The sequence below is a fragment of the Chiloscyllium plagiosum genome, unplaced genomic scaffold, assembly GCF_037043375.1.
Source record: "Chiloscyllium plagiosum isolate Xiang-an unplaced genomic scaffold, Cpla_swu_hap1 HiC_scaffold_45, whole genome shotgun sequence".
NCBI classification, from domain to species: Eukaryota; Metazoa; Chordata; class Chondrichthyes; order Orectolobiformes; family Hemiscylliidae; genus Chiloscyllium; species Chiloscyllium plagiosum.
In genome coordinates this window covers 23,920,268-23,946,842 of record NW_028270183.1, presented here as the reverse complement: position 1 = coordinate 23,946,842, position 26,575 = coordinate 23,920,268, and positions in this window count along the sequence as shown.

Below are 26,575 nucleotides of genomic sequence, written 5' to 3'. Positions count from 1 at the left end.
CCGTTGTATAAAACTTTAGTTTGGCCACATTTGGAATGCTGCACACTGTTCTGCTCACCACATTAACAAGACAATGTGGATTACTTGGAGAGGGTGCACAGGAGTTTCGCCAGGATGTTGCCTGGCATGGAGTGCGCTGATTAGGAAGGAAGGTTTAGTAGATTATGAATATTTTCATTGGAAAGTCAAAGGTTGAGGGTGAACCTGATAGAGATCTACAAAAGGTATATTCTGGGTGGATCACAAGAAGCGTTTTTCCAGAGTAGGGGGCTCATTCACTAGGCATCACGAGTTCAAAGTGAGCAGAGAAATTTTAGAGGATATGTGCGTGGAACATCCTTTATGAAGAAGGTGGTGGGTGTCTGGTATGCGTTACCAGTAGATATGGTAGATGCGGTCAAGATGAGTCATGTAAGATGTATCCTTCAGATGCAAGAATTAGCAGGGAGCAGAGGGATTGAGAAAATAGGCGAGAGGTTTAGATAGAGTATCTGGATCGGCACAAACTTGGAGGGCCGAAGGACCTGTTCGTGTGCTACAATTCTCTTTGTTATAACGGGCAGATGCAGAAAAAGTTGTTCCCATTGTCATATTTATTAGGAGGGAAGGATGAAGTGACATAATTTCTGGTTGCACATTTAAGGCAGAGATGCGAGGATTGGATCACAAAATGTGTGAATCCGTAGAATTCTTCACTACAGAGGCTATCAAAGCTTGGTCATTAAGTATAATCAAGAAATGTACAATTTTCCTTTTTATTAATGAGCAATTCAAATGTCAACGGTAAAATGTAGTAAAGTGGAATCGAGAATGATTAGGTAAGCCAGGATGTCAATTAATAATGGATCAGATCAGTGGGTTGATGGCCTTCTGTTTGCTCGCGTGTACTCTGGTCTTTATGAACGGACGTTATGCTGTATTGAGAACTGTGATCTGTTGCCAGTTATTTGGACAGTCCACAGATTTGTCTAAATGATATAGAGGAGCCAATCATTTCTGGAGGACAGATTGCGCAGGAAATCAAGATGAATGGGACTTGAATAACATCAGAATGTAACCAATGATGTGGGACTAAAACAATTCTGATACAGATCTGGAAAGATCAAATTTGGCAACAAACAAACTTTGTTGGACTTATCTGTTCTTTGCCCACCGGGAGAGCATGACGACTTTTTCCCCTCTGGATAGATTTTGCTGCTGCTAGCCAATTCCTTGTCCTTTAAGTGTCACCTCGTGTCTATCCATTCCCTCTTTGTCTGTCCTTTGTCCTCGGGCCCTCACAGCGGCTACCATGTTGGAGTGACACCACCATCATTTCATATCTTCCTCAAAACTCTGCATCTCCGAAACCAAGAAGTAACACATCTGCATGAAAAGAGGATGGAGGATATGAACATATTTGAATTAATAAAATATAATGAAAGAAGAGGCTGTGGAATGATCTGTTCCTTTTCCACCTTCCGACCACTTAATGCTGTCTGGCTTGCTGTGTTCTTCCAGAATCTACCCTTGTCTACCTTGGATTCCATCATTTAATGTTATTTTATAACAATTGCCGTCTTTTCGCCTTCTCCGCCCTAAACCTGCAACTACACATCGAAATAGTTGCACACGTGTATATGAGAAACATTCATCTCATAAAATGACACACCCGTGAAATATATCGAAGTGCATTAAATGATTATTAGAAATTATCACCTGCACCTCACATGGCGCTATTAGAAGTCACTGAGTGACACAGATTTACATGTACACTGTCTTCGACACCTGTAATCTTCCACCTTGGCACATGACATATTTGTCGATATCACCTGTTTCCTCATGTCCCCTTCTTCCACCTTATAACAGTTCAAATCTTCAATTTGGCACCACCCTGTTGAACTGCTTTCCCTATCCATCTTCCTTCTTAAAACCTTCTCCATCCTCCCCTCCAACTTATCACTATCACCCTGCACCTGCATCTACCTATCACATTCAAGGCTACCTTTCCCCCAGCCCCAGCCTCATCCCCCATCGTAATTATCTCTGAGCGCACATGGCCACCACCACCACACTTTCCTGATGAAGGGCTTATGTCTGAAACATCAATTATTCTGCTACTTGGATGCTGGCTGGCCTTTGTGCTTTTGCAGCATCAAACTTTTCGACCATGATCTCCAGCATTTGCTGTCCTCACTTTCTCCTGTGGACTGCCAAACTCATTGCATTCGAAGCTGCTGTATACACAGTGAGACTATCACTTTCAGTTATCTGCTGGATTTTCTCTGTGCCTCACACATGCAGTTCTACTTTATGTCTCTCTGCTGGGAACTGTTATAATAACACACAAACAAAAAAAAAGGGAAGATCTGTGGTGGGAATGTTCCTGGAGAAGGTACTGCGGGATAATGTCTATTTATATTTGGAAACGAATGGGCTTAACAGTGATAGGCAACATGGTTGTACGGTGCAGATCGTACATTACCAACTTAATAGAGGTTTTTGAGGAAGTGACCAAGTTGATAGATGAAGGAGGGGCTGTCGATGTCATATGCATGGACATATGTAAGGCGTTTGACAAGGTTCCACATGGTAAGGTACTGGAGAAATTAAAGTTACATGGTGTGCAGAATGCTGTCGTGAGGTGGGTAAAGAATTGGTTGAGCAACAGGAGACAGAGAGTAGTACTTGAAGGGAGTTTCTTGAAATGGAGAAAGGTAACCAGTGGTATTCCACAGGGATCAGCCACTGTTGTTTGTGATATACATCAATGATCTGGAAGAGGGCATCGTTGGTCTGATCGGTAAGTTTGCAGATGGCACGAAGAATTGTGGACTAGCAGAAAGCATAGTGGACTGTCAAAGAAAACAGGAGAATATAGATAGTTTGGAGATTAGGTCGGAGAAGTGGCAGATGGAGTTCAATCCAGGCAATTATGAACTGAAGCATTTTGGAAAGTCTAATTCACGAGCTAATTATATTGTAAACGGAAGAGCCTTAGGTAAAGTTGATGAGCAGAGAGATCTGGGAGTTCAGGTCCATTCCACCCTGAAGATGACTGCACAGGTGGATAGAGTGGTCAAGAAGGCATATGGTATACTTGCCTTCATCCGACGGGGTATTGAGTATAAGAGCTGGCAGCTCATGTTACAATTATACAAGACTTTGGTTCAGCTGTAATTAGAACTCTGTGGACAGTTCTGGTCGCTACATTCCCAAAAGGACGTGGACACTTTGGAGAGGGTGCTTCGAGATCAAGAATTTATCAATCTCTGCCTTGAAGACACCCAACGTCCCGGCCTCCACTGCGCTCCGTGGCAATCAATTCCACAGGCTGAAGAAATGTCGCCTCATTTCCATTCTAAATTGATTCCCTCTAATGTGAAGGCTGTGCCTACGGATCCTAGTCTCCTCGCCTCAGGGAAACAACATCCCGATCCACTCTTTCTAAGTCGTGCATTATCGTATAAGTTTCTGTTGGATATTCCCTCAATCTTCTGGACTCTAATGAATACAATTACAGGATCCTCAGCCGATCATCATATGTTAGGCCTACCATTCCAGGGATCATCCGTACGAATCTCTGTTGGACATGCTCCAGTGCCAGAATGTCCTTCCTGAGGTGTGGGACCCAAAATTGGACAGATTATTCTAAATGGGGCTTAACTAGATCTTTATAAATCTAAGAAGCACGTCGCTGCTTTTATATTCCAACTCTCTTGAGATAAATGACAATATTACCTTCGCTTTCTTAATCACGCAGTCAACCTGCAAATCAAACTATAGAGTATCCTGAACTAGCACTCCCAAATCCCTTTGTACTTTGTCTTTCTGAGTTTTCTCGCCGTTTAAAAAATAGTCCAAGACCATGCATTTGTTCATGTGGAATTTCATCAATCATTTCCTGGACCACTCTCCTAAACTGTCTAAATCTTTTTGCAGCCTCCCCACCTCCTCAGTACTACCTGCCTGTCCACCTAACTGTGTATCATCACCAAAATCCGCCAGAATGTCCCCAGTCCCTTCATCCATATCATTAAAATATAAAGTGAACAGCTGTGGTACCAAAACTGAACCCTGCGGGACCCCAATTGTCACCAGTTGCCATTCCAAAAAGAACCTTTTATCCCATCTCTCTGCCTTCTGTCAGACAGCCAATCCTCAATACATGCCAGTAGCTCCTCTAGAACACTATGGGCCCTCACCTTACTCAACAGCCTCCAGTGAGGTTATTATCAAAGGCCTTTTGGACGTCTAGATAGATAATATCCACTGGGTTTTCCCGGTCTAATCTGCTTGATATCGCTTCAAAGAATTCTAGCAAGTTTGTCAGGCACGAACTCCCCTTACTAAATCCATGCTGACTTGATCTAATCTGACCCTGCACTTCGATGAATTTAGAAATCTCATCCTTAATGATGGATTCTAGAAATTTACCTAAAACTGAGGTTAGGCTAATTGGTCTATAATTTTCCATCTTTTATCTTGATCCTTTCTTGAACAAGGGGGTTACAACAGCAATTTTCCAATCATCTGCGACTTTCCCTGACTCCAGTGATTTTTGAAAGATCACAGTCAGCATCTCCGCTATTTATTCATCCACCTCTCTCAGAACTCTAGGATGTAACCAATCGGGGCCAGGAGATTTATCAATTTTTAAATCTTTTAGCTTTTCAAGTACTTTCTCTTTTGTAATGGCTACCATACTAAACTCTGCCCCCAACTCATGTTGGGATATTACTGTCTTCCACTGTGAAGACTGACACAAAGCACTTATTAAGTTCTTCAGCTATTTCCTTATCTCCCAGCACTGGATTTCCAGCATCAATTTGGAGTGGCCCAATGTCTACTTTTGCCTCTCCTTTGTTTCTTTAGCTCCATTGAGGAAAGCCCGAGCTCCCCCAACTTTTCTTCTTAATTTACCCTCTAGTCCAGACGGCATTCTGGTAAATCTCCGCTGCATCTTCTGTAAAGCTTCCACACTTTTTCAATGATAAATCGACCAGGATGGAACACAATATTACAACTGTGGTCTAACCAGGGCTTTTTTTGATCTGCAGTCGAAAAGTGTGGTGCTGGAAAAGCACAGCAGGGCAGGCAGCATCCGAGTTGCAGAAGAATCTGCTCCTGACCAGCTGGGCATTTCTATCACCACACTCTTTGATGCTGATCTTCAGCATCTACAGTCCTCACTTTCTCCACTATGGAGTTGCAGCATAACCTCGCAATTCTTAAACTGAATCAACCTACGAATAAAAGTCAACACCTGATATGCCTTCTTAACAAACCTCTCAACCTGGGTGGTGGCTTTGAAGGAACCATCTCTGTATTTAGCATTCAATTTCGACCTTCCAAAACGAAGCACTTCACACTTTCCGAGGTTGAAATCCATCTTCCACTTCTCAGCCCTGTTCTACTTCCTGTCAATGTCCTGTTGCAAACTATGGCAACCCTCCACACTATCCTCAACTCTACCGACCTTCGCGTCATCAGCAAATTTACTCACCTAGCCTTCCACATTCTCATCCAATCATTTATAAAAATCACAAACAGCAGAGGTCCAAGAAAGATCACCTGCGGAACACCTCTGGTCACTGAGCTCCAGGATAAATACCTTCCATCTACCACCACCCTCTGTATCCTATGTGTCAGCCAATTCTGTATACAGACAGCCAGATTTCCCTGAACACTATGCGTGCTTAGTTTCTGAATTAGCCTACCATGGGGGACCTTACCAAACGGTTCACTGAAAGCCATGTACACTATTCCACCTTCATCAACGTCATGTCCTCAAAGGATTCAATTTGGTTTTTGAGGTATGACCTGTCCCTCATAAAGCTGTGCTAACGCTAATTGAGTTAGGGGCGGCATGGTGGGTTCATTGTTAGCATTGATACTTCACAGCACAAGGGTCCCAGATTCGATTCCAGCCTCGGGCTACTGTCTGTGTGGAGTTTGCACGTTCTCCCTGTGTCTGCGTGGGTTTTCACCCATAGTCCAAAGATGCGTAATTTAGGTGAATTGGCCATGCTAACTTGCCCATACTGTTCGGTGCATTAGTCAGAGGAAAATGGGCCTGGGTGGGTTACTCTTCACAGGGTCGGTGTGGACATGTTGGGCCGATGGGCCTCTTCCCATACTGTAGGGAATCTAATCAGTAATGGTTTTCCAAGTAGTCATAAATCCTGTCTCTCAGAATCCTTTCCAATATTTTGCACACCACTGACATAAGACTAATTGGTTTGTAATTCCCAGGATTACCCCTGATCCCTTTCATAAACAAGAGAATAACTTTCGCCACCCTCCAATCATCTGGTATTAATCCAGTTAGGTTGCAAAGATCATCGCCACGGTGCAGCAATCTCTTCCCTTGATTTCTGTCATAACCTATGTTTAACCTCTGATCTATTCTGTCGTAATCCTTAAAACCTGCTCTGCTATTCAACAGGATCATGGCTGTTCCAACATAACTCAAATTCACGGCCCTTTCTCTGTGACCATTTTATTCGCTGAGTGGTGACGAATCTATCTCAGAGTTAAATGTAAACAAGGATTCGACCTCCACTCCACTCCACTTTGGTTAAACCAGCACCTGTTGTCTCCCGATTGATTACACATTTTAAAAATACATTTTGTTGTTTTCATCAATGTTTACCTCTGAAGCAGAACCAGTCACCATCCTGTCTGACCTTCTGCCCCAATCTGCTTGGAATCGATGTCCTCATTGTCAGCCAGCCTTTTGCTCACTGCTTGACTTGCAGCACGCCATGAGAAAGGCAAATTATTGTGTAAGCTTTCATTACAGGACGAACTGGAGTTCGCAAATCACGAAACCAGACTGAAATTTTATAGGATCTTGGTGAGATTTTGTTTCCCTACCTCAAAAGTAGCATGATCACCAGAGATGGAGTGTTCATCAATACAGCTCAGCCCCCCAGTGAGGTCATAGCTCATTTAAGCATCCTCAACTTAATATGCATTTGTGAAGTTGAGGCATACGATGCAGTGACCCAAGAAAAGGACTGTACTTAGGGAGCACATTCCAGGGAATACATTCAGGAAAGCTATTACGGCTGTACTAAGAGAAGATAATCCTGGGAATACATCCAAGGGAAGTTATTTCAGTGGAACTTAGAATTAAGGGATTACCATGTCATTGGGATTTATTACAGACATCCCCCAATATTCAGTCGGAAATTTAGAAACAAATCTGAAACAGATTGCAGTAAACATGTATATCCCGTCCGGCTTAGGGGATTCATCGATCTTTTCAATATGTTCAGCACATCCCCCTTTCTAATATCAACCTGTTCCAGCTTATCAGTTTGTTCCACACTGTCCTTAGAAACGTCAAGGTCCCTCTCAGTGGTGAATACTGAAGCAAAGTATGAAGGACTTCCGGTCATTCCTCTCACTTCAGGCACAAGCTCCCTCCACTATCCTTGATCGAACCTACCCTCACTCTGGCCATCCTCTTATTGCTCTCATGAGTGTAGAATGCCTTAGGGTTTTCCCTAATCCTAACCGCTACGCCGTTCTCGTGCCCCCTTCTAGCTCTCCTGTGACATTCTTCTATTCCTTCCTGGCTACCTTGTAACCATCCAAAGCCCTGTCTGATCCTTACCTCCTCAACCTTAAGTAAGCTTCTTTCTTCTTCTGTACTAGATGTTCCATATCACTTGGGACAAACCTGTTCCACACTATTAGCAGGTGCTTCTGAAACAAACTCTACATTTCTGTTACGCATTTCCCTGAGAACATCTGTTTCCAATTTAGACACACCAGTTCATCCTCTCCCTCAACCAAAAACTCTCCCAAACCGTCTGCTCCTATCCCTCTCCCTGAGTACAGTCAAGGTCAAGGAGTTGTGATCACCATCGCCAAAATGCTCGATCACCGAGAGATCTGAAACATGAAGTGGTTATTTGCCAAGTACCCAAATAAAAAAACTGGCCCCCCCTCCAGTCGGCCTATCTGCGTATTACATTAGAAACCCCACCTGGACACACCTGAAGAAAAGCTACTTAATTAAGAGTGCTTGAACTAAGGAGGTTTCAACCAAAACCAATTCGGGAAGTTAAAGTCACCCATCACAACAACCCTATTAATTCTGCACCTTTCCAAAAACTGTTTCCCAATCTACTCCTCCGTGTCTCTGTTGCCATCGGGGAGCCTGTAGAAAACTCCTCATGAAGTAACTGCTCGCTTCCTGTTTCTCACTTCCACCCATACTCACTCTGTGGACAAACTCTCCTTGACGACCTCCCTTTCTGCAGATCTGATACTATCCCTGATTAGCAATGCCACTCCTCCACCTCTTTTACTTCCACCATGACCCCTATTCCTTTTGAAAAGTCTAAACCCTGGAACACCCAAAAAACATTCCTGCACCTGTGATATCCAAGTGTTTGTAATGGTCACAATATCATAGTCCCAAGTACTGTTCCATTCTCTGGTATCGTCTCCTCTACTCCTGATATGTCTTGCATTATAATAGACACGATTCAACGCATTACACCGGTTGGAACTTTCCTTCCTCACAATCCCTCTGCACACTGTATCTAGCTGTTCACTACTTAATTCATCATCTGATCCTTCACTTCGGTTCCCTCGCCCATGCCAAACTATTTTAAATTCTGCCAAAGATCTCTATCAAACCTCCTGCCCAGGATGTTGGTGCCCTTTCAGTTCAGGTGCAACTTAACTTTTTTTTTATGGGTCCCACCTTCCCCAAATGTATCTTAATGGTCCACATATCTGAAACCTTACTTCCTACACCAGCCACGTGTTCATCTGCACTCATTCTTTATTCCAAGCCCTAGTAGCACGTAGCACTGGAAGCAATCCTCGATTACTGCTCTGCTCGTTCTGCCTTCTAGCTTCCAACCTAACTCCCTATATTCTCTTATCAGGTCCTCCTTCTTTTCCAGACCTATGTCTTTGTTACTGATGTGCACTTCGACTTCTGGCTGCTTTCCCTCTCCCTTAAGAATTCTGTAGACTCCATCGAAGACTTCCCTGATACTGACACTTGAGAGGCAATATGCCACATGGGAATCTTTCTCACGCTCACAGAATCTCCTGTCTGTTTCTCTCACGATTGAATCACTTGCTATTATTGCTCTCCTATCTTCCTACATTTCCTTCTGAGCCAGAGAGCAAAGCTCAGTATCAGAAACCTGGCAGCTATGGATTTCCCTGGTTGGTCACCACACACACACGCCCCCGAACAGTATCCAAAATAGTATACAACTTATTGAGGGGAAGTCCACAGGGTGTCCCTGCTCTATCTCCCTATTCCTTTTGGCTCTTCTGACGGTCACCCAGGTACCTTCATCCTCTAACGTAAGTGTGACTAACTAGCTATAACTCCTATCACCTCCTTAGCCTCATGAATGTTTAAAAGTTCATTTAGCTCCACCTCTCGTTCCATAATGCAGTCTGTGAGGAGGTGGAATTGGATGGTGACACTTATCTCCCACATCCTGCAAGAGCAGCATGCAAACACCCTTGACGCCATCCCCTCTGCTCTAAATAAAACAAGATATGGACGCTTGGCAGTTTGTGAAGTGTCCTGTTACAGTCATACAATATCTATAGTGTGGGACAACTGCAGTTGGACACTCATCTAGGTGCAGCTTCAATATTGAACATCCAAGTGCACAATGAGATGCTGTATCCTTTCCTTCTCTACACGGGTCAATGCACCTTTTGCTGAATTCGGAGTGATTGAATAGAGCCTGGTGGTCGGTGAGATCCGTGTCAGTGGCAAACATTTAACAGAACAATCCACTGTCCAAAATGATCAGAGATTATTTCCCCTCACATCCCTGAAATGGAAGTATTTCAAGCAATTCTCATCCTGAACCATGATAAGAGATTCGTTTCCAGCTGATTCTTTGCCAATGGGTTACTCTTAAAGGTCTAACAACATCAGGCAAACTACCAAGGTCCCTTGTGGTGCCATGGACATGTCCCTGTCTCTGATCCAAGAGGTCTGAGCTCATATCACACATCGCCTCATCAGACCTAGGACGGACAAAACCAAACTTAAACTGAGAGCAATGTGTTAATTGTAATGAAGAATGTTTGCTGTTTGTTCACGGCTCTATCAGCATGGGGGAAAGGAACAACAGTCTGTGTTTAAACCGCTGCAATTCGGCAGAGAATGGTGCATTTAGATCTTTGAATGGGGCGGGCAGATTATGCCTCCATCCTTTCTGTTTTCCCCAATCATTCTGCTGTGTTCAAAGTTTGTGAGAAGATTTGTAGCTCGGGTGCTCGTTGCTGTGGTTCTGTTCGCCGAGCTGGAAGTTTTTGTTGCAAACGTTTTGTCCCCTGTCTAGGTGACATCCTCAGTGCTTGGGAGCCTCCTGTGAAGCACTTCTGTGGTGTTTCCTCCGGCATTTATAGTGGCCTGTCCCTGCCGCTTCCGGTTGTCAGTTTCAGCTGTCCGCTGTAGTGGCCGGTATATTGGGTCCAGGTCTATGTGTTTGTTGATGGAGTTTGTGGATGAGTGCCATGCTTCTAGGAATTCCCTGGCTGTTCTTAGTTTCGCTTGCCCTATAATGGTAGTGTTGTCCCAGTCAAATTCATGTTGCTTGTCGTCTGCGTGTGTGGCTACTAGGGATAGCTGGTCGTGTCGTTTCGTGGCTAGTTGATGTTCGTGGATGCGGATCGTTAGCTGTCTTCCTGTTTGTCCTATATAGTGTCACTACCAGGGACACCATCACACAAACTGGCGAAAGAACTACAGCAGAAACTGAAACACTTGATCAGCAGATCCAGACACTCTATACAATCAACACAGGAATTCTTGGACATCATCAGAAATATACACATAGACAAGGAAGAAACCATGGTCGCATTCGACGTAACGGCACTGTTCACGTCTATTGACAAAGCCCTAGCCAGAGAAACAATAGCCAACCTGCTGAATAGACATAACAGACAACAGGACGTTGAACCCATCAACAAAGATGGCATACTTAAACTACTGGACTTGTGCCGCACAACACACTTCACATTCAACAACCAGATATACGGACAAAGCAACTCACCGATCTCGGGACTCATAGCAGAAGCAGTAATGCAAAGGTTAGAACAATAGTCTTACCACAAATTCAACCCAAACTCTGGGTCAGATACGTTGATGACACCTTTGTAATAATTAAAAACACGGAAATAGAGAATACACATCGGATCATCAACTCCACACTCACAGGAATCCGATTCACGAGAGAGGAAGAAAAGGACAACCAACTCCCATCCCTAGACGTGAGGGTACAGAGAACACCAAATGGAGAATTCACCACTAAGGTACACAGGAAAGCCACACACACAGACCCCAAGTCCTGAACTATGAAAGCAACCACCCGAATACACACAAACGAAGTTGCATCAAGACACTATTCAAAAGGGCCACAACACACTGCAGCACACCAGAACTGCAAAAAGAGGAAGAGGAACACACTATCAAACACATCGACCTGGACCCAATATACCGGCCACTACAGTGGACAGCTGAAACTGACAACCGGAAGCGGCAGGGACAGGCCACTGTAAATGCAGGAGGAAACACCACAGAAGCGCTTCACAGGAGGCTCCCAAGCACTGAGGATGTCACCTAGACAGGGGACGAAACGTTTGCAACAAAAACTTCCAGCTCGGCGAACAAAGTATTCGCAAAAAACGGATATCCGCGCAATTTCATCAACAGATGCCTAAGGGAAAGACAACAGAACGAGGACATGCCGCAACCCAAAGGACTAGCCACACTACCATACATCAAGAACATCTCTGAAATGACAGCCAGACTACTGCGACCACTAGGACTTATAACAGCACACAAACCAACAGCCACTCTCAGACAACAACTCACCAAAACTAAGGACCCGATACCCAGCATGAGCAAAACTAATGTAGTGTACAAAATCCCATGCAAGGACTGCACAAAACACTATATAGGACAAACAGGAAGATAGCTAACGATCCGCATCCACGAACACCAACTAGCCACGAAACGACACGACCAGCTATCCTTAGTAGCCACACACGCAGATGACAAGCAACATGAATTTGACTGGGACAACACTACCATTATAGGGCAAGTGAAACTAAGAACAGCCAGGGAATTCCTAGAAGCATAGCACTCATCCACAAACTCCATCAACAAACACATAGACCTGGACCCAATATACCGGCCACTACAGTGGACAGCTGAAACTGACAACCGGAAGCGGCAGGGACAGGCCACTATAAATGCCGGAGGAAACACCACAGAAGTGCTTCACAGGAGGCTCCCAAGCACTGAGGATGTCACCTAGACAGGGGACGAAACGTTTGCAACAAAAACTTCCAGCTCGACGAACAGAACCACAGCAATTCTGCTGTGTCTTTCCTTTCCGATTACATGCTGCATTGCGTGACTGAGTGAGCTTCCAGCTCCCCTTCATTTGTCAAGTCACAGTTAACCAGCCTTGAAAGCAATTTATCGCATTCTCCAACTCAACACTCTCTCAGTTTCCATCGATGTATCTCTACCACTGAACGAACGTCCACTAACCTCGAACATTTCTTTGAAGCAGACCTTGAGAATTTGTCCCGTGCTCTGGAATTAATGACCACATTCAACCAGACCGGCTGATATTTTGTTGCTGACATTGGGAATTGACTGCATGCATTTTGGGTGCATTGTTACCATATTAAACCAGTGACAGCATTCGTGAGGCCTTACATATCTGTCTAATACTCTGAGAGGTCCTGGCATCCTGGAAGGTGTCAGTTATTTCTTTAAATTCTGCAATAACTCTTTGAATCTCTCTCTCTCTCTCTCCATGTACCCCGCTGCATTTCACACAGTCTCTTCTGTTGTTTCGGAATTAGTTTCCTTGGTTCCACCTTGCTCTATTTCTATGCATGAAAGATATACAATGTGGCGAAATAGGTGTTCACATCTTGAAAAATGTCAATATTACAGAGGAGGAGATGTTGGCCGGCTTTCCTCAACCTCTGTGTGAAGCTGGAAAATTGATTGCTGGGGCCCTTTGTTGAGATGTTTGTATCATCAATAGCCACTGCTGAGGTACTGGAAAACTGGAGTTTGGCTAACTTGGTGCCATTATTTGATAGAGGTGGTAAGGAAAACCAGGGAAATGTAGACCGGTGAGCCTGGCATAAGTGGTCAGCGATTTTTAGGAGAGAATCCTGAGGAAAAGAATTTCCATGTATTTGGACAGGCAAGGACTGATTAGGAATAGTCAACATGGACTTGAGTGTGCGATATCATGTCTCATGGACTTGGGTTTTTGAAGAGGGAAAGAAGAGGATTAATGGGGAAGAATGGAGGAAGTATGAATGTAGACTTTAGTAAGGAATTCGATATGGTACCACGTGGTAGACTGGTTAACAAGGTTAAGTCTCATGAAATAGAGGGAAGACTAACCTTTGGATACAGAACCTGCTGCAGGGTAGAAAACTGGAGGCCCGTGGCAGTAGTTTGTCAAAAGAATTGGTGCTGGGTCCACAGATTTTTTTTGTCGTTTATATAAATGATTTAGATGCGAACATGGGAGGTAGAGTTAGTGAGTTTTGCCGATGACAACAAATTGGAGTGTTGTGAACAGCGAAGAAGGCTATCTCAGAGTCTAATAAGATCTTGATCAATGGGTTGTGGTGTGATAGATGAAGAATAATTTAGATAAGCATGAGGAGTTGTATTTTGGAAAGGCAAATCAGGGCAGGACTTTTGCACTTAAGAATACGGTCCTGGGGGGTGTTGCTGAACAAAAGATTTTGCCGTGCTTGTTGAAAATTCCTTGAAAGTAGAAAGTCGAAGGTCGATAGCTTACAGAAGATGACGTTTTCTATGCTTTCCTTTGTTGGTGAGAGTATTGAGTACAAGAGTTGGGAGGTCATGTTTTGACTGTACAGAACATTGGTTAAGGCACTTCTGCAATATGGTGTGCAATTCTGGTCTCCCTCCTAGTGGAAGGATATTGTGAGACTTGAAAGGGTACAGAAAAGTTTTGCAAGTATGTTGCCTGGGTTATAGTTCACATTTGAGCTATACGGAGAGGTTGAATAGGCTGGGGCTATTTGTTTTTTCCTGGAGCGTCAGAGGCTAAGGGGTGACCTTATAAAGGTTTACAAAATCATGAGGGACATGGAAAAGATAAATAAGCAAGGTCTTTTCTTTGGTATGGGAGTGTCAAAACCAGAGGGCAAAGGTTTGAAGTGAGAGGTGAAAAATTTAAAAGGGACCTAAGGGTCAAACCTTTCACACAGAGCTGCCAAAGCACATGGTGCAGGTGGGTACAATTACTTTATTTAAAGGCACCCGGATGGAACGTGAATGAGAAGGGTCGAGAGTGATATTATCCAAACCGGAAAAAATGACGAGATTAGAATTGGATATCTGAGCAACATTGATGATTTGAACCAAAGGGTCCGTTTCCATGCTACACATCTCTATGAATCTAAATTATGGAAAATGCAATTAGAATGGGGTTATATTATTTGGGAGGTAAGGGTCTAATAGTATCATTCCTACATTTTTCATCCAGAGCCCAAGTGGCATTCTGGGGAAGGTGGGTCTGCCATCGCAGTAGGTGGAATAGGAATTCGATAATTTAAAAGAATAGGAATGAAGAGTCTAATGATGACTAAGAAACTCTCGTCACTTCTTCCTGAAGATATCCATTTGTTTCACTGCTTCTCTTTTGGGAAATCTGCAATCCATGTGACTAAAACACATTGGTGATATTGTTGTCTTAGAACTTTCTTCTGTGTAATTAAGGGAAATGTTAAATGCTGGCTGAGCTAGTGACACCAAATCCTGTGGCTGAATAAAAACAAAAGTTAGTGTGTAACTTTAGAGTGCCACAAGTTTGATGCCATCGTTATTTGTGCTGTGTTCCTGTATTACTGTGTTCTCGATGCTGAATCTTTCGATATTTAGTGTCTTCGTGTCCCTGTTTGCACTGGGTGTGTTAAACCATGTGACAGGGACAGGGTCGTGTAGACTTGAATCTCTGCCAAATGCTCTCGTTTTCTGTGTTCGAACTGATGCTTTGAAGCAGAGATGGACTGGGAAGAATGGAATGTATTGTATGGAATGTGTTTGTCGCTGGTTGCTCAGCACATGTCACCTGTCCTGAGTTGCCTCTGAGACGTTAGTGGTGCGCTGACCTCTTGGACCACTGTAGATCATGTGTTGTAAGTTGACTCATAATTCCATTGTAGAGAATCCCACTATGTTTATCAAGCAACAGTGAAGAAATGTTGATATCCTTCCAAATTATGGTGTGTGAGTTGGAGGCGGACTTGCACGGGGCGGTGCTCCAATGTACCTGCTACATAGGTCCTTCTCGATGGGAGTGGGCTTGCATTTGGAGCGTGCTCAGAGGGTGTTTTGGAATGCATCGTGTGGATATTACATTGCTGAGACTGAGTATCGGTTGTGGAGGATGTTTTTTTGGATGAGGTACAGGTGAAGTTAGTCCGTGGAAGATATCCAACTTGAAGTGTTGTTGGGAGGGCATTCGTCCAGGCAAATGGGGAACATTCCATCACAATCCTAACTTGTGTCTTGATGGTGGACAGGCTTTGGTGATTCAGGTGAGTTACTCAGATTCCTTGCCTCTGACCTGTTCCTACAGGTTTATGTGGTGAGTCCAGTTGAGTGTCTGGTCAATTGCAAGCCCAAAGATGTTCTTAATGGGGTACAGTGATGGTAACACCATTGAATGTCATGGGGCAGTAGTTAGATTGTCTCTTATTGGTGATGGTCATTGCCTGGCATTTATGTGGCATGAATTGTATTTTCCCACTTGTCTTCCCAAGCCTGGATATTACCCAGAGTTTGCTGCACCTGAATATGGGCTACTTTAGTATTAGAGGATCACAAATATTGATGAACATTGTCCAATCGTTAACGAACCAACCCCGCCAACCCCAGTTCTGACATGATCATGGATATCAGGCTGATCTCAGGAATGGAGAGACTTCCTTATGAGGAGAGGGTGACTAGCTTTGGGCATGTCCTCATTGGAGTTTAGAACAATGAGATGACCCCTCATGAAATATACGATGCTTAGGGGATTTGACAAGGTAGATATGGAGAGGTTATTTTCCCTTCTGGCAGAGTCTAGATTAAGGCAATCACTATGTCAGATACAAGCTTAATTCAAAGATGGACTTGAAGATTCAGGGCCAGTCCTATTTTTTAATCATGACAATTGGAGCTTGTTGCATCTTCATGCTCATCTGCGTGAGCTTTTATTTGTTTCTTATGTATGCACCATTTATGAATAACCTCATTCCTTTCAATAATGTTCATCCAATCTGCTGTGAAGTGTGGAATAGATGGAAATTCTCTAGGTTCAAATTGTCACATATCTCCATCGATGTCATTTCGATAGATGGACAACGTTACATACAGTTTCTCGTTAGGCTTAATCAAAACTTGTTTGCCAATGGCTAAATCAGAAGAAATATTACCAATCGACACATTATATCCATTCAAAGCATACCTTTTCTGTCCGTTTGGTATACTGAGCAACTGTGGCAACACAACAGGCATTTCCTGCAAGAGCTTACTTCAGAAAAACTTCACTGGCAAAACAGATAATAAACAATTTTCATGAGAAGCAAATCCACAGATGAGCAAGTCTCTCATTGGTCATTGTTTATGGACATTCCCTTTTATTGCCCCTTGATGGCAATGGGAAAGGTCTACCATAACAACTTTGTCTCTGAAGTGCAAGTTGAAAGAGCTGTCAGGCTGTACAATCACACCAAGACGCTAACTGTACATCCATCAAGTTAAACACTATCTGTATGTATCTATAGCCTGACACTAAATGAGAAGTTTCTTCCAAACCTCAACCAATTATTCCTGCATTTCAGATTCGCAACATTGTGGCTCTGTTGTGGTATAAGCTGTCATGGTGGTAAGCTGTAATAGTAGGTCGGTCCTTCCTATAGAGCCTGAAAAAGGATCCTGTTAATGGACACAGACCTAAACTTTCCTCAATCTCTGAATTTTTAGAGAATCCCAGACCTACATTCCACCGTTATAATTCTCTATATAAACGTCTTCCGTTTCTCCATCTGTACAGATGAAGAGCTGTCAACAAAAATGCAAGCATGTTTGTTTTTTCATTTGCTGTGTTCTATTCACCAGTCCTCCCTAATTTTTTTCTTTGATACAAATGCTCTCTTAGCATCATTTGTTATTATTATATGGCAATAATGAGATGTTCCCTGGTAAATTAAATTACGTGCTAACATGGTGGAACGTTTAATTATAACCTTTTAAGTTCCTGTCTTGTCACAGCAACATCCATTTGGGAATCCTATTCTGACTCACTGGGCCATCATTAATACATCCGTGCAGCAGCATCTGAATGGATTTATCTTCCAGCAAAATTGGCAACAGGTTCAAACCTAAAATCCAGATAAAACCGTCAAAAAATGTCCTTCATCTGTAATGCACTCCTGCTTTACTTGCATAAGCATGCATGAGGCACAGGCAACTGGTCTGCAATAAGATTGCCGATATTGTGCTCTGTTGCAGCTATGACCAAATGGAATTGTTCAGCTGAGTGTGGGCTTTTCAGAGAAGTATTACTCGCCATGCCCTGTTTCAAAATTATCATTGCATGTGTTCGAGTTCCATTCCCATGGAGTATTATTCTTTAATACAGTCATTACTATCGCTTCCTTTATGGCAAAGGCATCAATATGTCTCATTAATTAAACTCCTAAGCAATCTTAATACCTATTTATGTCTGTGCATGGTCATGGTTTAAAATGACCATCAAGCGCACTTTCTCTGCAGGTAGGATACGATGATTTTATCATTTTTTAGCCCTTCTAGTGCTTTCCTTTCTTGTGTATTCAGTGTGTTTCTTTACTTTTTCCTGCTTTATGTTGGTGACTGGTTGTTGATGGTTTGCTGGTTTTCTTCTGTGAGTTCACTATCTTGCTGTGTTGTTTCTAATGCTGCCAAGGTATCCTTCTAGTCTGCATCCCAGAAGCTGTAATTTAATGCTGTTACTACGACAGCTTTGTCAGTGTCTGTTAAGAGACAATACATCCATCCTAGTAAAAGCCAATCAGAGACACGCACGAGAATTCCTTGAGGCATGACATTCCAAACAAAACAAACACATTGATTTAGATCCCATCTATCTCCACCAGAGAAAAAAAGAGCAGGAAATAGCATCACCCAGACAGGAAATGAAATCACCACAGGAAATGATATCACCAACCCACAGAAATTTAAACACATAAATAGCGAATAGGACAAAGCCCAGCGTTTCCCTGGAGGCTCACTGAAAGTGTTAATTAGCAAAGTGATGAAACGACTGAAAATGAACCTTCCAGCTCACTGAGCAAATGTATATCCAGAAAGTCAACCTGAGCTACAAATTTTCTCACAACTCACTTGCTTTAACACTTTTCAGGCCGGGCCAACAACGTTTTTTACCTGGATTTAGTGTGGCACTTGATAAGGTCCCAATTGTAAAAATAGTCCAAAATTTCAGGATGCATGAGGTCCAAGGCAAATTGGCTCACAGTTAGCTGGCTAGTGGGATAGAAAAACACAGCCAGTCATTAAGCATCCGAGTTGCAGGAGAATCGATATTTTGAGCATAAGCTCTTGATCAGGAATGTTGATGAAGAGCTAATGCTCAAAACGTTGATTATATTGCTCTTTGGATGCGAGCTGACTGACTGTGCTTTTCCAGCTCCACACTTTTTGACACCGGTCTCCAGTATCTGCTGTCCTTGGGTGGCATGGTGGCTAAGTGGTTAGCATTGCTGCATCACAGCACCACGGATGCGGGTTCGATTGCCACCTCGGGCAACTATCTGTGCGGAGTTTGCACATTCGCCTCTTGGTGGGTTTCCTTCCACAATCCAAAGATGTGCAGGTTCGGTGAATTGGCAATGTTAAATTTCCCATAGTTTCAAGTGCGTTAGTTAGATGGAAATGGGTCTGGGTGAGTTAATCTTCGTGGGGCCGATGCGGAGTTGTTGGGCCGAAGGGCCTGTTTCCTTTTTGTCGGGGATCTAATCTAATCTTATCTCACCTTTTTTCCTGGCAAATTGGATAGTCAAGGGCTGTTTTCATGACTGGCAGGCTGCAACCAGTTGTGTACCAGAGTTTTATGCTGCTGGTTATACAAATATGGCATATATATCTAGTAAGCTTGCAGATGACATGAAAATTGGTGGTGCTGGATACAACTGGGAGTAAGGTCTCAGGTCAATTTTCTCAATCCAATATTGATTAACTGTTAGACTGGGAATAGCAACGGTAGGTGGAAGTTAATCCTGAGAAATATGAGGCGATGCAAGTTGGGAGGTCTTATAAAAACAAAGAGGCAACCTTCACCGGAACAGACCAAATCAATGGGGGAGGGGGAAACCAAGGACGTTGGGGAATGGATAACGATGGAAAACAACTGGAAAACGCAAATACGTCTTACCCCCTCAAAGCCCTACACTGAAACTGAGAAAGGCTGCTGCATGCTGGCTACACCAGCAGCTTCTCTGAAGCCGAAGTTGTATGGAGGAGGTCATCAACAAAAAAAAGAGGTAGAGCACTACGGGGGAGAAGGAGAGGAGTAGTACTCCGCCGACATGCTTGTGCTGGATTCACTGACTAGCCTGTTGAAGACTAATCTCTAACTGGTTAGAGCTCAAGGGTAGCCACTGCACCACAGCTCAAGTTAACTAAGAGTCGCGAACTCTGACAGCTCCTCTGCCAAACACAGAACTGGACCTTGGTCGCTTAATTCTCACGCCGAGAGAGACACCAGAGCAAGGCAATCCCTCCAGCGAAGAACAGGACAGCTACCACATGCGGAGAAAATCCAATAGTTTGCCCACACTGCGGTGGATGCAGTTAGTCCCCCAGTGATAAGACTGTGGCTGACTGGACTTTGGGAAATTGTACAAGATGTTAAAACGTCTGTTACAATGCAAATATGAATGTTTGCAGTATTAAAATAACAATGTGATGTGCTTCCACTTTGGCTAACCAGGTCAACGACAAAGCTGATCCCCTTTTTCTGCAAACGTGTGGGATTACACTCCTCACATGCAACAGGAGGCCCTTGAGCCTTCTATTTGGTCAAGGGGACAGATAGTTGTTTCTCCAGCTTGTGTATTCAGCTGCAAGGAAATACCTTCACCATCACCGAGGTTAAGGAGGTGGTGGGTGGATGCCTCATTGCAGCAGACGTTACGTACAGGTATATTCCACTGAGATTAATTAAAGTATACCACCCAGCTGTACAGGATGAAGTGTTCGCCATCCTTCACCAGCTTCCACTGCTGCTAGCAATAACTTGGCCGGTCATTCTGGCCAGACACGTCAACTGCATCAGCAATTCTGATGGACGATCCAGAAGAGCTGACAGCAAACCGAACACTATGGAAAGGAAATGATTTGGATGAGGAGGTTGGGAGTAGGTTCGCAAATTTGCCGATTACACAAAATTTGGAGATACCATTGATAACATCAAGGGCTATTGCAGACTGTAGTGCGACATAGACAGGATGCAGAGCTGGGCTGAGAAATGGCAGATGGAGTTCAAACTGAATAACCGCAAAACGATGCATTTTGGAAGGTTGAACTTGAATGCTGAATATAGAATTAAGGACAGGATTCTTGGCAGTGTGGAGGAACAGCGGGATCTCTGTGTTAAAGTGCATAGATCCCTCAATGTTGCCACCCAAGTGGATAGGGTTGTTTAGAAAGCATGTGATGTTTGGCTTTCATTAACGGGGTATCGAGCTTAAGAGCCACGAGGTTTTGCTGCAATTCTACGAAACCCTGGTGAGACCACACTTGGATTATTGTGTCCAGTTCTGCTTGCCCTATTGCAGGAAAGATATGGAGGCTTTGGAGAGGGTGCAACGAAGGTTTACCAGGATGTTACCTGGACTGTAAGCCTTGTCTTACAAAGGGAACTTGTCTCAGCATGGACTTTTCTCTCTGGAGAGAAGGAGAAAGAGAGGTGACCTGGTCATTGTATACAAGGTAATGAGAGGCATGGATAGAGTCGGTAGCCAGAGACATTTTCCCAGGTCAGGATTGCCTGGCACGAGGGGTCATAGTTTTAAGGAGTTAGGAGGAAGGTACAGAGGAGACGTCAGAGGTAGGTTCTTTACACAGAGAGTTGTGATTACACGGAATGCCTTGCCAGCAATTTTGGTGGAAGCAGAGTCTTTAGGGGCATTTAAACGACTGCTGGACATGCACATGTACAGCTGTGTATTGAGGGGTGCATCGGTTAGGTAATTTTATTTTTGATTAGGAATAATCCGCGGCACAACATTGTGAGCCGAAGTGCCTGTTCTGTGCTGTACTTTCGTATGTTCTGCGTTCTACTACACACATTATTTAGAGTTGGGGATCAAGCGCAGTGCATCAAAATTTGCGGATGTCACTAACATGTAGAGCAGTCTTCAGAGGGCACTGGGAGTCTGTAGAGGATTGTTGGCAGGTTAAATGAGTGGGCAATGCTGGTAAATGTGTTATCATCCAGTTTGGCAGGAATAACAGCAAAAGTGGCTATTTGTTAAGCAGCGAAAATTTGTAGCATGTGCAGAGGGATCTGGGTGTATGTTGGGTTTCTAAGAAATGAGCAACGAGATCACAATCTTTTCACATATCCAGGTTTATTTCTTCTTGTAAGTGGATTACATGGTTGCCAGTTCAGAACTCCAACCGCAGCAGGTTCTATTTATACATTTTCTTCCTTGACCATCCCGAAACAGTAAATAATGGTCTCGACCTTCTGTTAATCTGTTCCATCGTATCGTTCCTTGACATTCTACGGTAAACTCCTGGAAACTGTTCCCCACACCCGAACTACAAGACCTAGGCTGCAGACTGGTTTGCATGCACTTTTCTGTTTCTGAAACGATTCCCTCATTTCGAGGGCATTCACAAGTCAGCTGTTTGCAATAACATTTGTATTTTTACCCCTTTTATGCTGTCGTTCAATCACACAATTTTCAATAAACTCCATAACTCCATGCTTTGATTCTTTCCAAACAGAATTACACAAGCAAAACAAGCTAATAATCATGTGTAGATTGCCTACGGTATTGAAGAGCAGTAAAATGTCGATCGCTCATCATCAATATTTTCTGAATACAACATTCAAGCAACATAAACAAGAAATACAGAATACAAATCACAACAATAAAAAAGTCGTATTCGTTGAATTACTGATGTCTGCAATGGTCTCAACAAACCGATAGACCAACTCCACAAAGTGGAACTCATTGGTTGCTTAATGTGTCCACGTCTTTGTGGATATGTTCAGCCAAGTTGATGATTTCCTCCTATTCAGCACCTACGTGCGTGCAACATTCCTGAACGATAACGGCACAGTTGCCACCTTTCTCAGCTAAGGACCACAGCTGTGCAATTCACCATCGCGGTGCTCGTAGAGCAACCATTTCAGCATTAATCTTACCAAGTGTCCAAGTGGTACCATTGGCTATCTGTTCGAGGAAAACTGACAAATTAATAAGCTCCCCAAAATTCCGACGTGCTGCATATGAAGGAAATACAATCATCCAGAACATGGCCCACTCAGCGATGGAGAGTTTGAACACTTTGAAGTGGATTTCAGAGCTGTTATAAGTATGACGTGTAAGTAGGACCATGAAAGCAAGGTAACAGGAGCCTGTCCATGAAGGAGACAAACAGGCCTTTGCCTTGTGTCCAGAAAGAAAATATATGCTATTGCATGAGACAAATGGAGTTATAGAGTAAGAAAACCAGCCATGGTCAAAACTTCTGGTTGACGTGAGGTTCGTAAAATCAAGTTGAGTTGGAGGACAAGCGTCATGCGTGACATTAAACCATTGGCTGCAATTACACTGAACCGCAGACCAACCCTCAGGCCCATGCCAAATGAGGCAAATATGTTGGTAAGGGCAACAAATGGTGATGTAAGGAAGATTTTAAATTTGGTGTTGATGCAAATCTTCAATAACAAAAACATTTGTACCCTGCCGATTCCCACTTGTCTCTGTGCCTTTAATGTCGACCAAATATATCCCTCTCTCTGCAGACGATGTGGTATCCATTCAAGCCCCAATCATTATGGATTCGTCCTGTTAAATCACTCATTATACCACATCAGATATTATTTAAAATGAATGGTTCTCAGGGGTATACAGCCCTTTGAATGTATGGAAATGTGTGAGCAAACCCAGCAATTGAAGACCTTGGTACATTTGGCGTAAGTGTGAGACATATATAAAAAGCAACTGACATTGAGTTCACATTTTACGATAAATCCTCCCGCAACAAGGGGGATGAGTATACTTGAGTTCAAAATTGACAGCATCTTAATAATGGATCAGGAGCAATGGTTCTCCTGATGTGAGACTCATGCATTCAAGCCTACTTGCCTTGTACCTTGACAGCTGATGCCGTTGTAAGCAGGATTTGATATGGGCTTTCCCACTTGGCAATGGCTCTTTGCATGTTTTCTTCAGATACACCCAAGTGCCTGTGTCTATATCGTGTCCACCTTCAGGGAATCTCGCCAAGTCGCTGATATCTGTTGAGAGACGGAGTTGACAGCATTGGTTAGATCCTGACAATATTGTAACAGTGAGTCATTTAGCAGACGATAAATGGCTGTTCTGAGATCTATTGTACCAGGCAAGGACATGGGTCAAACAGTTATAAAAACAAAATGAATCAGGCCAGTCGTCCCTTTTGGGGAAACACGGATGCTTCAATGGACCACAGGTTAAACTGAAGGCCAGGACAATTCCTCCACATGATACTTGGTCAGATGCTTTTACAGAGTACGATTTATTCGTTCCCAGTGACCACTGGGGCTGAATAGGCCAGTGTAGATTCAACTGAATACTTAGCAGTCTGCACACTTATTGGCATACTGCTCTGACTAATTGAGTTCCCTGATAAGCCTCTATACTCCTCGGGATTCCCCATTGAAGTATGTATTCCTTGCATAAGAATTTGGCAGCATGCTTTTCCATGGATTATCAAGCAGGGGATGCTTCCACCCAATCAGTGAATTTTTTTTCAACAACGTCTAAGACATCTGCATATCTTTGGCATTCTGAGAGATATATAGTCCAACTGAAGATCCGGAAAGTGCAGGGGGTCTTAGTTGGGGAGTTACTATGGTGGGTCCGGGATTGTTCTTTTCACACATGAGACGACGGCCTGATACCAGGTATGCATATTTCTTAAGACCTCATCCCCACCAACTCTCTTGGAATCTAGCCATCATACTTCACGGGGCCAGATTTTCCCATGAGTGGGTTTGTTGTAGTGCAATTCATTTATCTATGTCTCTTTGTTTCCAGAACCGTCTTTGCATAGTTTAATTCCTGCTACAACGCACATCAACTTCTTCTTTGGAGAGCATCGCTCTCGCATGGTCTTCAAATCCTGGAGCCAGCTGAGCTTAAGTGCCTTCAGGCAAACTTCCTTGTGGTATTACTTCATACAGGCTGGTAACAGCCCAGCTCACTTTTTGGATGCCATTCTGAACGAAATAAAATTCATATGTAAAGAGGACAAGATCCGGGTATTGCATGGGCTCTTCTGCTGGCCAAGCCATTTCATTTAATTGCTACAAAACTATAAACAATGATGTTCGTCTTCAGCTTCACTAGTCTTTTCCCCTTCCCGCCCCCCAACTGTGGACGCCTTGAAATCGCGAGCAAAGTAGCTGGATTTTATTGGGCTAGCACAGACATGGGGGTGGTTGGGATCGTCTAAAACACTTCGCCAATACATCCATCATGCTCCTGTAACGTGAGAGATTTTATTCATGAACAACATGCTGTGGACTGTGTGAGACCACTTAACAGCAAAATTCTGATCAAGTGCAATGGGGCCAGTGCCCATCACAGCTCGATGTGCAACCTCCAAAACTCTTGTCATGAAGTTAGTGTGCAAAAATGGTAAAATGGGAGAAAGCATTGTGACATCCCTTTGAGAGATGATGTTTTTTCCGATGGCTAAAAATGGGTGTCTGAACAGCAATTTAAAGTGAAGGTGCACAGGATGCACCTGATTAAAACATTTTGTATCAAAGAGCCAAGCAGCATACTTTAACCCCGAACAATACTTTCAATTCAGCCAATTAATTTTAAAAGGCAGTTGGAGACTAAGGAGCAATTTCACACACGGAAGCCAATCAAATTATTAGAAGTTGCTATGTAATCACGGGGATTAAAGTTGCGGGCATTTGAAACTGAAGAGAGAGCCAAACTCAAGCTGCAGTGAGAGCATGTCTGCCATCTGAGAGAACAAAAAGCAGTCTTTCACTCAAAATTGTTAAATTCTCTACAAATTCACGTCAACTGCTCCACAGTATTTCCAGTTCAAAATTCCTCACAGAGAAAGCATCGGGGAAAAAATGCGTTTGTGACGTGAGATCAGCAGAAGGTAGATTGGAGGTAAAGCAGAGATAACATAGACAGTGTAAACTTCGAGAGATTAAGTTTGAATTTGTTGTTTTCTTATTAATTGGATTTATATAAAGGGGGATTGCGTTTATATGATAAGCATTCATTCCACTGGAATTTAATTCAGTTTGGGATTAGTTAGTATCTAGGGAAAATTGTTCAGTTTGATAGCAATTCGGCGAATCTGTTCATAGTTGGAGTAAGATAAATATATTGTTATTGCCAATTGCAAAAAGGATTTCATTTCATTTACCCACTCCTTTACAACAGTTTGGGGGTTGAGGGGTAGGTTCCAACCCTTGTATCACTTCTTCATCAGGTTACAAAGCAAGGTGATTTTCCCTGGGTGTTTTGCTTTTAATTATCAGAGTGATGTCAGACTCTCAATCAGCTGCCCAAACACAGGGCCACTGTTGAGCGCAATCGTGGCCAATGAGTTGCTCTTGGTCGAAATGCTCTTGGGTGAGTATATTCTTCATGTAGCCGTCCTTCCCGTGTACATGCAGAGTAAACGGTTTCCCGTTGTCAGGGATACGCAAAACTGGACCTGACCACAGAGCCTACTTTAATTTTCGAAACATGTGGCTCTGGAATAGCACAGCAGGTTATGCAGAATCCGAGCAGCAGGAGAATCAACGCTTGGAAAGCCGAACAGCTTCCTTCTGGATATCATTTAACGCCTGAGCCAACTGCGTATAACCATCGATTCTGTTTCGGTTAAAACTGAACAGGGCCAGAAAATATCTAATTTCCCATATTGCCATGGTCTCATTGGCCATTCGAATAGCAGCGATGCTATCCTGAGTCATTTAATGTTTTCTCACTGATATCCTTCATCCCAGGTATACCGCCTGTTCTAGGGCAATGTGAACCTTTTTAAAATTGGTCTTATGGCCAAGGGAGTGTAAATGAACAAGGATAATACCCTGATCTTCCCCTGTGTTGCTCTTCCATCTGGAATGCTGCCAGAATATCATCCACGTATAAGGCAATTTCGAAAATGAATCTGCAGAGCTTTATGGCAGACGGCCTGGCGACTGTGGCAGACATGGTACTCTGTACCAACGAGTAAACGTGTACCATTGTTGTACCTCAGGGGCCG